Below are 12,397 nucleotides of genomic sequence, written 5' to 3'. Positions count from 1 at the left end.
CTTGCTCCTGGGGAGGAAAGCTATGGCAAATCTAGACAGCATCCTAAAAAGCAGAGACATCACCCTGCCAACAAAAGTGCATCTAGTCAAGGCTATAGTCTTTCCAGTTGCAATGTATGGCTGTGAAAGTTGGACTGCAGGGATTTGTTTAATTTTGTCTCTGCTCCTGGCTGTTGGGCACACCCAGGCTGGGGCAGGGTCAGGAAAGGGCAGTCTCTGGTCTCTGTGTAAACATCAGACAAGGTTTCTGTAAATAGCTAGGGCCATTCCGCACCAGGATCCATGTAGCAAATTGTTTGCTGAACGAAAAATCGCCACTTTAAATAGTGGAATTTGTCGTTATGCCTTTGTAGTGGAATCCAGTTACGTTTCTATCGTTTCCCACAGGGTTCCGGTCTCAGCAAAAATCGCTAGAAAGGAAGCGCTATTGCTGAACTGTGTCCCACCCCTGGCCGTCAAGCAGCCAATGGGCGGCCGTTATCATGCTCCCAAACAGCCCCTTTCCCTTGAAGGAAGGTTTAAAAAAAAAACACACACCCATTGCAACGAATATGCGTTGATTCGTTGCAACGGAGAGACCCATCCAGCTAGCAGGTGGTGTTTGAGCTGCCGTTTCATTGTTGCCACGCTCCCCCCGAGTGAAAAAAAAAATCCCCCCCCTCACGGGCGCGATTTTCGGCCGAAAACAGTGTGAAAAATAAAGTGAAAATAAACCAGCAAACGGGCCTCTGCGATGCTTGTGCTTGGTGACTTTAAACAGAGGGACTGCAGCCAGGGAAGCCTCGCTGGGTAAACGAAGGCTCGCTGGTGCGTTGATCTCTGCTCGCTCGGAGAAAAAAAAATGGCGATCGCTTTGCCGGAAGATCAGAGGAGAGAGCCAGGGGGAGGGACTTTGCAGAAACCGCAACAATGGTAACGCACAGAACTTTCCCGCTAGTGTTGCACATTGGTTGCAGGAGTGTAGCGCTTTCCGGAGGGTGAATCCACTTTTTGGGATTTCCCTGAAAGCGGTACAACAAAGCGCTTTTTGCGGATCGGTTTCAGGAGTGTTGCAGATTGTCAACGACATTGTGCATAACGGCAAAACTGTAGCGATTTCAATTAGTAACCATTGTGCTATTTTGGACGAATGCGGAACGGCCCCTAATCTTGAGAAACCTTCCTGGGTGAAAATTAAGCCATGTCTTGCACTCTGATAACAATGTAATGTGTATACAACCAAAATCTTCTGTAAACTTTCATGACTGAAATATATATTGCAAAACCTGCATTCCTGGGCTGAAAATAAAATAAAAGGCTAACCTGCTCGAGCAGAAGAGCAAGCTTCAGACCGAGCTTCTTCAGAGCAAGCTGGCACAGAGAGAGAAGCAAGCCTGGCGTCTGTCGTTACTTCAAGTGGCGCCTGAAGCAGGGAGCTGAAGACCAAACCTCAACTGCCCTCGCCCAGCAAGGGTTTCAGATGCGTCAATCATCTTCAGATCCTGGTAAGTCTGGGAGTGTCACTGTCAGTAGCACAGCGACAACATGGGAAAGAACTGGAATTTCTTTTGAAGAAGGCTAGACAGGAATGTTTCTTCAGCCTGGAGAAAAGGAGGTTGAGAGGGGACATGATAGCCCTCTTTAAGTATTTGAAAGGTTGTCACTTGGAGGGCAGGATGCTGTTTCCGTTGGCTGCAGAGGAGAGGACACGCAGTAATGGGTTTAAACTTCAAGTACAATGATATAGGCTAGAGATCAGGAAAAAAATGTTCACAGTCAGAGTAGTTCAGCAGTGGAATAGGCTGCCTAAGGAGGTGGTGAGCTCTCCCTCACTGGCAGTCTTCAAGCAAAGGCTGGATACACACTTTTCTTGGATGCTTTAGGATGCTTTGGGCTGATCCTGCGTTGAGCAGGGGGTTGGACTAGATGGCCTGTATGGCCCCTTCCAACTCCATGATTCTATGATTCTATGATTCACAACAGAATGTGCTATGCTTGGTTAATGAAATAGGAGACCAATGCCCATGGTACCCTGAAAATGGGTCACTTAATTTACAGCATTGGGAGAAAGTAGCTGTATTACGTACAGAGCCTCGAGTTCCCGTGGAAGTACTGCATGCTTGGTATCTGTGCAGGGATGCTATTGAAAAGTTTGGACCAACAACCAGCCTTCCAGTAACACTCTATGAGCCTCTATCCCCTCCTCCTTCTTATCAGTCTCCTTCTATAGTTCTTCCTTCTGCTCCTAGACCCCCAGTAACACCAACTCCACTTGATCCTGATCCTGACCCTCCTCCCATGCCATGTATAAGTGCCTTTCAGCGCATGGTGGAGCAGGCTACATTCAGCTCTGATCTTTCAATAGAAAAACTAGCTGAGCTTGTAGCAGTCTGTCCTGTTACCTATGGTCAAAATGCAGAGGGACAGCAAGTTGTTAATTATTCTGTCTTGCCCTATTCAGTAATTAGGGAACCGCGTAAAGCAGTGATTGATGCAGGACTTCACAGTTCTTATGTTAAAGGCATGATTGAGGCTATTGGGAATGGATATGTTATGTTACCATTGGACTGGAAGCAACTGGTGAGAATGCGGCTTTGGGAAAGTGAATTTAAACAAATAGCTCATGCCCAAACTCGTGCTGGCATGGCAGGGGATGAACGCTTTGGAGAAGGCGGTTATGCTACTCTGCAACAACAGGCTCTTGTCCCAGAGGCAACCTTAAACATTCGTTCACAATGTGCTTATAAGGCATTTCTCAAGGTCCCCATGATGGGAAAGCCTGCAAAGAGCTATGCCACAATCAGGCAAGGACCCACTGAGCCTTACGTAGATTTTAATAGACTCCAGGAGGTGATTCAGAGACAAATTGATAATCCTGAAGCTGCTGCAGAACTACTGCTAAAATTGGCTAAGGATCATGCAAACACTGATTGTCAGAAGGCTTATGTCCACAGCTGGGTTTGGTCTTGCAGAAAGGATAGCTTGCCAGGGCACCCATGGGCACCCACACACATCAAAGGAACCTGCCAGCTGCGGAACCTGCCAGCTCGAGGCCAAACTGGCCTCGATGTTTGTGACTCACATAATCCGGCTACATGGAATTCCTAGGAGATTGCTCACGGATCGGGGCCCTCAGTTCGTTGCCAAGTTCTGGCGGGAGCTTTTGAAGTTGCTAGGGGTGGAACATCTGGCTACCACCCTGAGTCCAATGGGCAAACGGAAAGGGTGAACCAAATCCTTGAACAGTACCTACGCTGTTTCATTAATCACCAACAGAATGATTGGGTAGCCCTCCTGCCCCTTGCTGAGTTTGCCTACAACAACGGGGTACATGCATCCACTGGAGTATCTCCCTTTAAGGTGGTGTACGGGACTGACCTGACTGTGGCACCCACCTGGGAGTTGGTTTCTACTGAGGCTCCCGAGGTCACTAAATGGGCTAAAAATATCAGTGCAGGGTGGCCAGACATTGTCTCTAGCCTTGAGGAGGCTAAACAAGCGTATAAGTCCCAGGCAGACAAGAAACGTGCGCCTGCGCCTGCCTGGAAAGTGGGAGACCTCGCCTACCTGTCCACAAAAAACCTACGGTGTCAACAACAGTCTAAAAAGCTGGGTCCTAAATTTGTGGGACCCTTTCCCATTGTAAAGCTGATCAATGATGTGACTGTCGAGTTGGGTTTGCCAAAGACTTACAGGAATGTGCATACGTTTTTTCATTCCAGCCTGCTGCGGTGAGCCCCTTTGCCGGATTTGTGGCACCCTCCGCTCTCAACGCCTGTGCCTGTCTTTATTGACAAAGACACCCACTACGAAGTCAACCAGATCCTGGACTCTCGTGTGCACAAGGGCCGACTCCAGTACTTGGTGGATTGGAAAGATTTCCCTTCATGGGAAAGGGAGTGGGTTGATGCGGGGAATGTGAAAGCCCCCCGCCATCTTAGAGCTTTCCACCGTGCCTTCCCAGCGTGTCCTCGGCCGGTGGATGCGGGCTAGTGGGGAAGGTCTATTTTGGGGCGGAAGGATGTCAGGATTGTTAGAAAACCCTGTCATAAATTAGCCTGAGTTCTTCCATGACAATTTTATTGCTTGGTGCCTGGGAGCTCCAGGCCCTATATCATGCTAACTAGTAGAAAGTGAAATGTATGTTATTGTAACCATTATCTCTCAATGTGCTTTTCCATGGGGCCTCTCGGCTGGGTCTGGTTCTACCATCTTATCTGAGGCTGAAGACAGTCAAGGCCATGTGAAAGTAACACTGTTTTAATTGCTTTCGCCTCTTCTCTCACTCTCCCCTCCCTTGGGAACTTTCAAGTTTTGGGCGGGAGAATTGTATTGATAAGAAGAAGCAAATCTGTCCGCAGGCCAGATTTGACTTCGCTAGTCTAGATGTATGAAGTACTTCTCAATAAAACTTTCTATTTCTAAGAAGTTAGTTGTGAGTTCTTGCAACGTCTGACACCTGGCTGGGAAGTGTTTTAAATGGGGCGGCCTGGGCACCTTCAAAGGAATGTCGTTCAGTTGGGAGGGATACTAAATGTCCCTCCAAAAAATGTCCAAAATAGGGATGTGCAAGGGCCCCCCGATTCGGTTTGATTCGGATTCAAAAGAACCTGATTTGGACTGATTTGAATCCGAATCGGGACGATTCAGATCAATCTGAATTGATTCGGATCTATTTGGAGCCGTCCAAATTGACTGGGAGCCAATGCAAGTCAATGGAGCAATTGATTTGCATTGGAAATCCTTCTCCCGCCTTTCCAGGGGTCTGGGGGGAAGGGGTGTAAGTTGTACCACTGAAGCTTCTTGGAGAGCTCAGAGAGGGTCTTCCCTGACTCCCCTGAAAGTTTCAGGAAGATTGGACCAAGGGGTCCAATCCTAGGGGCTCCCAAAGAGGGTACCCCTATCCGCTCCATTGGATATAATAGGGAGTTGGATTATTTGGTTTTAACTTGATTCCCCATAGACTTCTATGGGGGTCTTTGGGAGCCCCTAGGATGGGACCCCCTGGTGCAATCCCTAGTCCAGACTTGGGAATCCCCAGGTGAGAACTGGAGACTTCAAAGCTCTCAATGAATCCCAACCTGATATACAACACAAAAGCAGTTCTCCATTCAGCATCATTAACCAACCAAATCACGAGTAGCAGACCTTTACATTCTGGCAGCCTTGAGTTCTTCTTCAAGCGCCAAGGCTCTGCATTTCCATGGAAATTTTAAAGAGTTGTTTGGGGGATGGGGGCATCCCTGAAATGGAAGAGTTTTGCAAAACAGGATCCAGTTCATGGAATATTCAGGCACAGCAAATTCCTTGCTCCCTCCTTGTAAGAGAGGATGGTTGAGAGATAAAGGCAATGCTTCTCTGGCCTCCACAAAATGTACAGAGTAAACACAGCAAAGCACTAACCAGACCTCCCCCCCCCCTTTTTTTTTCACCGAATGGGACAACACCCAGAGAGCTGCAGAAAACTGCAGTTCTACTGCAAAGACCTTGTTCTCCTCGGGAGCAGGCAGGGGAGCCACTTGGGACAGCTGGGCCAACCTCCCTGTGGAGGAGTCAGAAGACGAGTTTCCATAACAGCTGGAAGCTTCGCTGAGGGGAGAGGAAATCCCTCTGGGTCGACATTGGTTGTGAATCGATTCATCATGGGCGCACACAGTCAGCCAGGTTGACTCTTGGGGTTGAGAAGACACTTTGGAGACACCTCGTGAGTAAAGATGCTTGTTGAGGAGCCCTACCACCCTGGAGCCCTTGCAGACCGCACGCCTTTCCACATTTGTTTGCAGGCCGGTTGGCAGTCTGCCTGTGGTCCCACTCCGGCACTGTTGACTGCGGGATGTCCACCTTCGTCTGCCAAAGGGCGCTCTCGGGACTCCATTCCACCGGCACCTTCCGGAGGCGCTGACTGGCACGAAGAGGGCTCGGGGCTGCAACAAACCAGCCCATGCTGGCCCCCGGGCAGAAGCAAGCCAGTTGAACCAGTTGTTGGGGAGTGTGCACTTTGCCCCCCCACTCCCCCTGACCCGTGCGTTCAAGTTATGGCTTTCTAATAGCTGGCCGAACTGCCAGGGTCTGATCCCAAAACGTAGGGAGAAACTCCTCCCAAGCAGGAACAGTAGATCAAACCTTGATCCCTTCCTCTTCCTCCTCCCAGGGGATCAAGTTTATTTATTTATTCTCACTTGTATACCGCCCTCCCTGAAGGCTCGGGGTACTGTGGTTCCCTGTGTGGGTGGCAGGGCTTGTCTCTCCCCACAATGTAAGACACAAAGGGTTCCCCTCTTCCCCCTTCTCCATTGCAAAGTCAGTCTGGGGGGTGGGGATTTCGACAGTGGACTTGGGACACTGCCACATTTAGGATGCTCTTACACGTTCCACTTTGCTGAGTTCCTCTTGTGGAGCACATTCCACTCCCACTTGACTGGCCTCCAGTTGCTTGGAAGGACCTTTACGAAGAGGAGAGGCTGTTGGCTGAGCCAGGTTCTACACATGGTGGACAAAGAGTTCAGGCCCCTGAATCTCTATCTTTTGGCAGCTGGAGCCTCAGGGGCTGGCCCGGGCCAATGCTGCCTCTGGACTGCACACCTTGGCTGATCCAGGGTGAGCTCACGAAGTACACGCTTTAAGCATCTAGGCTGGGGAAGGCTTTCTATAAGCCGAGCATCCTCTCCCCAGGGCTCTTCCTCTCAGGGTGCCACGGGCTGCATGCAAAGAGGCCCCTCTGGGTGGCTTGGAACATCTGGCTCAGGGGGAGGGGAGCAGGCAAACTCACTCACCAGTTCCTTGTTGGCCGGGGTCCCTGGCAGCTTTGGTTCTCCCCCCAGACCTCTCTCTCTGCCATCTCAGCTGGCAGTTCTTGCAGGCTCTCTACCTCTGAGGCCATTCCACTCTCTCCTCACCTGAAACAGGTAGACTATACAATCCTGTATCTCTGACAACTGGACCTTCATGACCTCCAGCTCAATCAGATACTACTTTGAAAGGCTTGCATCTGGCTCCAGCTCCTTGAGCAACATCCATTCTTCTGCATACAGGCCACCTCTTGTGGGTACCTCGTCTTCTTCAGAGCAGACATCGCCCCACGTGTCTGGATTCAGGTCACCAGTTATGGGAATCCATACTTCTCCAGAAGTATGGCATCTCCTCCCATTGGCATCTCCTTCCATTTGTCAGGATCAGCTCCTCTGATCTCTGCCATGATTTACTGATAGCCGAAGTAACCCCATTTTGCCCGGGTAGTATGTTGTTTGTATAACATTTATATCCCTTTTATGGCCTAGGCCTGGTTTTCACAATCCTGTGCTATTTCTGCTAGCTGTGTTTTATGGTTACTGTCAGGATCAGTCCCTTGATCTCTGTCATGTTTGCAGGTTAGCCAGAGAGACTCCATCTTTAGCTCTCTCTGTGTGTGTGTGTGTGTGTGTGTGTGTGTGTGTGTGTGTGTAGATCCTTAATGCATTGTATAACTATCTGGTAACTCTTTGTACCTCTGTAACTCTTTTGATGACCCTGCTGTGACACTTAGTTGCAAATGTTGCTCTGTGCCTTGTTATCTACAAAGAAGGGCACCAATTCCACCAAGGAATGCACTGATAACTGCTTGCTGTCCATGTATCAATTAGATTTGACTTCAGACCTCGGAGTGTTCAGAACTACTTCCAATGAAGCTTTCTATTAATCCAGAAGCCTAGTTGTGAGTCTGTCTGCCGCTGACACCATTGCAGCAGAGATACACCATTGCAGCAAATAATATTGTGCTATAGGACCATTTCAAAAGGTCTGCCACATAAGGCCTGATCCAACCCTAATTCCCAAATGAAGTTGCTACAGATTCATCAACTGAGTAACATTTACAGGGGACTAACATACAGGGAACTAACACTATTCTAGCTCAAACCATAAAGCTTGAGTGACCATGAAAACTGCTCACCCCAAAAAGTTTGTCAATAGTTTATTTTCCTATGGTAACAGAATATGTAGCAAGTAAGGCAGCCTTGATTAAATTATACTGTGTCATTACAACTGTACAATACAGTAAAAAAAATTCCTTGCTGCTGTGCACAAAAACATTATCTTTAAACCCCTCCCCCTGCTCCGGAGGAGCGGGAGGAATAAAAGAGTAAGGGCATGTGGGGAGGAGTTAGGGCGGGCCCTGTCCGGGATAAAAACTCGGGGGGGGGGGCAATCAGGAGCCGCAAAGCGGCTCCTGATTGCCCCCCCCGAATGTCCATCCAAGGCCAAGCGGCCAATGGGGAGCCGCGCAAAGCACGGCTCCCCATTGGCCGCTTGCCTGAGCCTCGCTTGCCCTGGCTGGGGAGTCACCAGACAGACAGAAGATGCTGCCTACCCGGTGAGTCCTCCAGCCGCCCTCCTCCCACTAGGGAAAGGAGCAGGGACGCCGCGTCAAAGACGCGGCGTCCCTGCTCCTTTCCCATCGCCACCATTTTCCAGCTTCTGCCGGACCCGGGCGCTCCTTCGCGGCAGCAGAAGCCTCCCCCGCCCACTGCCGCCTTTCTCCGGCTTCTGTTGGGCCTGGGCGCTCCTCTGCGGCAGCCGAAGAGCGCCCGGGTCCGGCAGAAGCCTCCCCCGCCCACCGCCGCCTTTCTCCGGCTTCTTCCGGACCCGGGCGCTCCTTCGCGGCAGCAGAAGCCTCCCCCGCCCACTGCCGCCTTTCTCCGGCTTCTGCCGGACCCGGGCGCTCCTTTGCGGCAGGCTTCTCTGGCAGAAGCCGGAGAAAGGCGGCGGTGGGCGGGGGAGGCTTCTGCCGGACCCGGGCGCTCTTCCGCTGCCGCAGAGGAGCGCCCAGGCCCAACAGAAGCCGGAGAAAGGCGGCGGTGGGCAGGGGAGGCTTCTGCCGGACCCGGGCGCTCTTCCGCTGCTGCAGAGGAGCGCCCGGTCCCGACAGAAGCTGGAGAAAGGCGGCGGTGGGCGGGGGAGGCTTCTGCCGGACCCGGGCGCTCTTCCGCTGCCGCAGAGGAGCGCCCGGTCCCGACAGAAGCTGGAGAAAGGCGGCGGTGGGCGGGGGAGGCTTCTGCCGGACCCGGGCGCTCTTCCGCTGCCGCGGAGGAGCGCCCGGTCCCGACAGAAGCTGGAGAAAGGCGGCGGTGGGCGGGGGAGGCTTCTGCCGGACCCGGGCGCTCTTCTGCTGCCGTGGAGGAGCGCCCGGGCCCGGCAGAAGCCAGAGAAAGGCGGCGGTGGGCAGGGGAGGCTTCTGCCGGACCTGGGCGCTCCTCCGCGGCAGCGGAAGAGCGCCCGGGTCCGGCAGAAGCCGGAGAAAGCTTGCTCCTGTTGGTGGGAGTTCATGAATGGATACGCTTCCAGACAGGTGGACAAGGAAAGTTATCCAGAAATCTGCAGCAGGTTTGGTGACTCGAGCATATGGGTTTAAGAGTTGAATGAGATTACAATCCCCTCTTCTTTGTATTGTATTTGGGACAATGTGTCTATAATGTCATGTAATTAGTATGTAATACAATTTAGAATCTAACTCTCTGCTCTCAGAACAAAATAACAAACTGAGCACACTTGTCACTTGTGGGGATGCTTCCACACTTGGGCAGAAACGGATGGGGACAAGCAACTAGACTCTTTTAATTATTTCTTTTCAGAAGCCTAGAATGAGGCTTTATACTTGCAATCACTAGTGAAGTGAAGGCCTTGGAAAGAATTTAGGCTTTCTTCCAAGGACACCCGCCTGCCAGTATTTCTGATAGGAAAACCAAAAAAAAAAACCAATCATATGAAGTATTTCCCTGCTTTGTAGTGAATGAGAGGCTGCTTAAGGAAAGGTTGCTGCTTTCTGCCAAGTACTAGGGTGTAAACTGCACGAAGCTTTTATTCCAATCCTGGGTCGATTCAGTCCCTGCCGTCTACACGGAATGCGATTTCCATTTTGATTTTGGGTGATTTAAATTTTGCTTCTGCAGCAAGGATTGATCCGCTTTGCTCCATGGTACAGAACCCCTGATTGTCCAAAGCTGATCATGTGACCAGCTTGCCTTAAATGTGAAGCTCCTAATTTCTCTCTTCTGTCGGTCTTGGATTTTTTTCTCCCTCCTCTGCCTTCTTCGATCCTCTCTCCAAGAAAAGAATAAGGCTCCCTGCTTGGGTCTCCCCCCCCCCCCTTCAAGAAAAGAAAGAAAGAGGCTTGGCTCCCCCCCCCCTTTCTGAACTACCCTAACCACGTGCAGAACACTTTCCTGTTTCAATGGGGAGGTGGGGGAAGAGGAAGACCCGAGTTCAAATCGATCTGAATTCAACAGGATTGACAATGGAATAAACAAAGTAAGTGCAGACTCTACCTAGGTATCCCTGCAGCTTTGCTGACAGAAAACCAAGGGATTTTTTAAATTCCATAAATGCAACTCAATTCCATTAAAATAATGCATGTATCCCAGACATTTTACACAAAATGCTGAAGGCCGAAAATTCAGTCTCACTTTTATTTTTGGGGGGGGGGGTTAACTTGTTTTATTCATTTTGCAAACAAACTTGTCTTCAGTCCAGCTGGGCTTGTGAGGGAGCAGAAATTGAAACCCAATAAAAAGGCAGCAGTAAGTCAGGAGCACACGGGCTACAGGGGACCAGAGCACTCCAGGCGGTGTGCTGACCCCAGCTACAGGAGGAATGGTTGACTGGCTAAGACAAGGACTTTTCATGACAGCTGCCCACCTTGCTTGTCTTGCTGTTCCTGGACCCAAAGCACTCCATGGCTTCCACAGTGTTCATCCCGTATTTCACCTGGCCAAAGCCCACCTTTCCCATCCAGCCAATCTGTCTTGGCAGGGCAGATGAGCTCAGATCCATTTGTGTTGAGGCCGGCATCTGCCAGGGCCTGTGTGTTTGAGGAGGAAGTTCTCATAAGCAAACTTCTCACCGTAAATAATTAGCCACCTGTTGCATTATGGCGAGTATAGTCACCACCTGGGCACATAAACCCTGGCACAATTCTGTTCTCTCCAGAGCTCAAGGCACAGAGTTCTCTGCCATCTTTGGAACCTTATCTGCATATAACTCGAGCGTGACGTCCCCAGAGGCTGCTGTCAAAGAAGACGACTGGATTGGCCATGGCAGGAATGCACTGAGTGAGGGGGGCATGATAAAAGCAGGGGTAGCACCAGCGGCTACGGCTCTGCAGGGGTGAGTGTGGCACAGCAGCAGCCTCACTCGTAAATTGAGGCTCAAATTTGTTTCTAAACTAAATTAGAAGAAGAAGAGTTGGTTCTTATATTCTCTACCCAAAGGGGTCTCAAAACAGCTTCCAATCGCCTTCCCTTTCCTCTCCCCACAACAGACACCCTGTGGGGTGGGTGAGGCTGAGAGAGCCCTGATATTCCTGCTCGGTCAGAACAGTTTTATCAGTGCCGTGGCGAGCCCACGGTCACCCAGCTGGCTGCATGTGGGGGAGCGCAGAATTGAACTCGGCATGCCAGATTAGAAGTCTGCACTCCTAACCACTACACCAAACTGTCTCTCAGTTAATTAGACCTTTTAATCAAGGCAGAACACATTTTCTTTGTACCTGGAGCAACACTCAAGACAACAGGGAGTCTTGAAAGCAATTAGCTTCTCAGTTCTGCACAGGAAGGCCCCATCCCAGGAGGTTCCTATGCTGAAGCCTAAACCAGAAAACAACTAAGCACCAAAAACACAGACTGTGTTAGAACCATCATATCACTAGCCTCACAAACTGAACTACAGTATTTGCTGCCGTATAAGACTACTTTTCCCCCCTGAAAAACATGCCTCCAAATGGGGGGGGGGGTCGTCTTATACACCGGGTGCCCTTCAGCTGGGATAGACATAGTTGTCCATAGTGGCCCATAGTACTGTATTTTGAGTGGAAATGTTGAGGTGTCGTCTTATATGCCCAATCATCTTATACGCCGGCAAATACAGTAATTCATTTGGCCCCCAAGGTTTGTGACCGTTCACTAGATGCACTTCTAGTCACTGTGTACTTCTGTGTGTTTCTGGCCCAGTGCTTTGCCTCCTACAGGAGGCTGACCCCATGCTCTCTACATATTTCTACTGAAACAGTCCCATACTTTTATCCCTGGACGATGTTTTGAAGGGAGAGCTACTCCATCACCATGCATGGCTTTGAGCAGCTGATGATGAAAGAATTTGGTGAGCAACAGCTTCAACAGTCTCTAAACAAGCTCTTTTCTCCAGCACAGCCTGAAACGGAACTGCTGCCTCTTGTCCACAAGGGACCAGGCCTCGTACATTCCACACATCAGGAAATCAGCCAGATAGCCACGGATCATCCAGCAATATGATAAGCCATGTTCCAAGTGGGGAAAAAGACTTCTAAATAGCATCTGGTGGTATTCAGATGGGGAGACAGGTGCTTATGATGACTCATGCGGACAATAAAATAAAATTAAACTGAAGATGTGGGAAAATATACTAAGTGTAT

The 12,397-nt window shown here is 50.3% G+C and overlaps 1 protein-coding gene and 1 pseudogene across 1 annotated transcript in view; both read right to left on the bottom strand.

The window, feature by feature from the left end:
• ELP2 (elongator acetyltransferase complex subunit 2) overlaps nt 1-12,397 on the bottom strand; it is a 111,148-nt gene that overhangs the window by 2,034 nt on the left and 96,717 nt on the right. The window lies entirely within an intron of this gene.
• LOC143823402 (peptidyl-prolyl cis-trans isomerase A pseudogene) lies at nt 10,130-12,383 on the bottom strand (annotated as a pseudogene).

Source organism: Paroedura picta, chromosome 14, assembly GCF_049243985.1.
Source record: "Paroedura picta isolate Pp20150507F chromosome 14, Ppicta_v3.0, whole genome shotgun sequence".
In the NCBI taxonomy this organism is placed as follows: Eukaryota; Metazoa; Chordata; class Lepidosauria; order Squamata; family Gekkonidae; genus Paroedura; species Paroedura picta.
This window is presented reverse-complemented; position numbering and strand designations above follow the sequence as displayed.